The sequence below is a fragment of the Cebus imitator genome, unplaced genomic scaffold (genome assembly GCF_001604975.1).
Source record: "Cebus imitator isolate Cc_AM_T3 unplaced genomic scaffold, Cebus_imitator-1.0 Scaffold125, whole genome shotgun sequence".
In the NCBI taxonomy this organism is placed as follows: Eukaryota; Metazoa; Chordata; class Mammalia; order Primates; family Cebidae; genus Cebus; species Cebus imitator.
The window spans coordinates 4,246,745-4,250,941 of NW_016107440.1; positions in this window are offsets into that span (position 1 = coordinate 4,246,745).

Below are 4,197 nucleotides of genomic sequence, written 5' to 3' on the forward strand. Positions count from 1 at the left end.
GTACTTGTTTTTAAGGTGATTACACAAATATAAATGTTTGTAGATCTTACCACCTTGGTAAAAACCATGGTCTCACTAGCATTTATCAACAACCGAGATATATTTAGGCCAGAGATGTATTCACAATTCGCTGTTTGATAAGCTGAGTGCGGTGGCTCACACGTGTAATCCCAGCACTTGGGGAGGCCAAGGCAGGCAAATCATGAGGTCAAGAGATCAAGACCATCTTGGCCAACATGGTGAATCCTCTAAAAGAAAAAACAATAAACCAAAAAAACATAATTCGTACTGGATAGAAACCCTACAAATGTGAGGAATGTGGTAAAGCCTTTATTTTATTTTATTTTATTTTTAAGACATGGTTTCACCATGTTGGCCAGGCTGGTCTTGAACTCCTGACTTCAGGTGATCCGCCCACCTCGGCCTCCCAAAGTGCTGAGATTACAGGTGTAAGCCACCACACCCAGCCGTGGCAAAGCTTTTAACCAATCTCCAAACCTTACTACACGTAAGATAATTCATACTGGAGAGAAACCCTACAAATGTGCTTCAAAGTTTTGGTTAAATTTATTTCAAAATATAGTTACTACAATTATAGTAGATGGAAAATTTTTTAATGATGATTTTGAGATACTTGTTAGTTTCTAGAAATGCTACTGACGGGCTGAAAATGGTGGCTCACACCTGTAATCCCAGCACTCTGAGAGGACGAGATGGGCAGATCACGAGTTCAGGAGTTTGAAACCAGCCTGACCAATATGGTGAAACCTTGTCTCTACTAAAAATACAAAAATGAGCCTGGTGTGGTGGTGCGCTTCTGTAGTCCCAGCTACTTGGGAGGCTGAGGCAGAAGAATCGCTTGAACCCAGGAGGAGGAGGTTGCAGTGAGCCGAGATTGCACCACTGCACTCCAGCCTGGATGACAGAGAGAGACTTTGTCTCAAAAAATAATAATTGTTATGATAAATAGTACTAGGAAAACTGGCTAGTCATATACAGAAAATGTGTGGAAGCCTACCTCTTTCCATATAGAAAATATATGTCAAGATAGATTAAAGACTTATCTGTGAGTCTTCAAGCTACAGAAGTCCTATAACACTTAGAAATACTCTTCTAGACACTGGTTCCTGGAATGAATTTCTGAATAACATCCTAAAAGTGAGTGCAATGAAAACAAAAATCAAAACTTTGCATCTAATTAAACTTAAGAGCTTCTGCACAGCCAAAGAAACTATCAACAAAGGAAACAGGCACCCTACAATATGAAATAAAATATTTCCAAACTGCATACAAGTGATTAATATATAGAATCTATAAGAAATTTAATTTGAAAAATCAGAAAAATTATATAGACACTTCTCAAAGGAAAACAGAGTTGCCAATAAACATTCAAAAAACACTTAACACCCCAATCATCAGAGACATGTAAATCAAAACAACAAGGTGATATCATTTCATACAAGTAAGAATGGCTGTTATTGTAAGTCAAAAAGTAACACGTTGAAGTTGTGGAGAAATGTAACTGTAGGTGGTGATGCAATAAAATTTAGCCCCTGTGGAAAGCAGTTTGGGGATTTCTCAAAGAACTAAAAATAGATTTGCCATTTAACCCATCACCCCTCAACACCCTCAAAAGAGAATACATTTTTTTTGCTAAAAAAAAAAAAAAAAAAAAAGAATTGGTTGTTGGGCATACCTTAAGTCATAACTGCATCCAGAGGAGGAGAAAGTGGAAGTGAGGACGGACGGAGAGGGATGACGAATGCGCCGGCAACCTGAAAGGCCGGAGTCACGTTCCTTCCGTCAAGACGCAGAGCCTCACAGACAGCTGATGTTCATTTCACAAACATTAATTGACCAATTATCTGTACCAGAGGCTGTCAGGTGTGGAGGACTCGACGGTAAATAAGCCAGACAAGGTCCTCGCTTTTGAGGAGCTCACGTTTTTTTTTTTTTTTTTTTTTTTGGGAAGTTTCGCTCTTTTTTCCCAGGCTGGAGTGCAATGGCGTGATCTCGGCTCACCGCAACCTCCGCCTCCTGGGTTCAGGCAATTCTCCTGCCTCAGCCTCCTGAGCAGCTGGGACTACAGGCACGTGCCACCATGCCCAGCTAATTTTTTGTAGTTTTAGTAGAGACCGGGTTTCACCATGTTGACCAGGATGGTCTCGATCTCTTGACCTCGTGATCCACCCGCCTCGGCCTCCCAAAGTGCTGGGATTACAGGCTTGAGCCACCGCGCCCGGCCGAGGAGCTCACGTTTTAAGGCAGGACGCTAACAAGCGATTGAACATACACAGTACTTGGGGATGGGGATGGGTCCTGGGAAGCCCAGAAGCAGGTTTCTAACTCAAGTAACTCTGCAGTGTCAGAAACCTCACTGTCAACGCGATTCCACAGACATATAGAAAGTGCCTACCGCATGCTGGTTACGAGGATGAGTCTCATACGTCAGGATACAGAAAAGACACATCAGTGCCCTAAAGGAGAGAGAGTGGTCTCCTGTTTCTGATGGGGGGGTCCCAGGCACAGCGCTTCCCCTGGCCAAAGGGTGAGCTTTCCCCAGGTGGACCAATCATGGTGCCCCATTGCTCTGGGCCACAGTGATTGGAGCAGATGTGGGCACATGGCCCAGACTGGACCAATCGAAGTACCCCATCCTCAGCCCACCGACCACACCCCCAGCCAGGATGAGTGATTCTGGGGGTTTTCTTTCTACAGCTGCCAGGGTTCTCTTCCTTTTGGTTGTGAGGCTGTTAAGGATTCTAGGAGGCCAGAGCAGCCTGTAGCTGCGATTCCAGCGTGAGAGAAAGAAGCCAATAGGCAAAGGGAAGCAAAAGAGACTAGAGATTGATTGAGAGATTGCTTCCTTAATGCAGTTGTCCTGGAGGCAGCTCCACCCACCATCCAGGGTTTGGTTGTGTGAGCTGATGTGCACACACCCAGTATTTGACTGAGGTCAGTGAGACAGGCAGGGCAGGGAATACTTCAACTGTGACAGACAAGGAAACTGAGGCTCAGACAGGTGGAAGGATTGCTCAAGGTCACTTGACTAATAGGGGAAGAAGCCCAGACAGAAGTACATCTTTTACCCCTAGATGAGGGCTCTTGCCCCATCCACTGCCTTCAAGGACACAACCCCTGGCTGAGTCCGTCACCCTGCCCACCTGCATAATGGCTTCTGGGTATGAGCTACCCTTTTGTTCTGGACTTGGAGGGAGACCACAGTGTCCACTCTTGGATGGAAAACTATTCGGGACCCAGAAGCAGAACTCTGGGAACTTGCACACAAAAAGCCAAATGAGGGATTTGAGCAAAACAAAACAGAGGTTAGCCATCCTCATAGTTCCCTCTTCAGAAAACACCTGCCCCAACAGCAATGTCCTCTGACTTGGTGCAGGAGGGCATCAGCCTTACTAAAATGCACCCATGAACATTTCCTCATCAGCATGCTTCATGGTGTTGCTTGTGTCCCCCAAAGAACCCAGAGAACTGAGGGCTTTCTAACACCTCCTATAAAGTGCTTTTCTACCTACTCAGCTGAGAGAACACAGGTGTTTGCCAGTACCCACATTTTTTAAATGAGAAACAAGGAAACCCTGTGTCCTTCCTGCTCAACATTCTAGGAACATGGCTCCCAGCACCTGGGCCAGTGTGGGAACTGAAACGTAGGTTTTATAAACCTAATCTAACCTCCAATACCATGAGGCTATGTTGTCCAGGCCCCATCATTCCAGAAGTGTTTCTCAGGAGGCTGACCTTGCTGTGGGTTTCAGGTTTCCAGCAGAATCTGCAAATGCACCTCCCTTGACCCACAAAGTGGAGGAAGTGGCACCGCCCAGGGCCTCTCATGTCAACCGGCCTGAGTGTTTTTTCCTGAGGACTCCAACTGCCTCCGATGTTTCTGTGAATGGGTTTACGCCATACAGGTAGACAAAGGCTTTGGAACTTTTACGGCAAAAGGACAGAGCTGTAGGTAAAAGTCGGCTGGTGCTGCCCAGGACTCTGCAGGAAGCACTAACCAGACAGTGGCAACTGCCTCAAGGACAGTACCAGCCAGGCATCATGGTGTCCTGGGGACACTCATGTTCAGACTCTGAATTGGTAGTTTGCTGGTGGAGGGAACTCAATGCCCAGAAGGAATCCCTGTCTTTAGATTCAGCCAGTCATAGCCAGGTGGCTTCATGTGCAGAGCAGAAA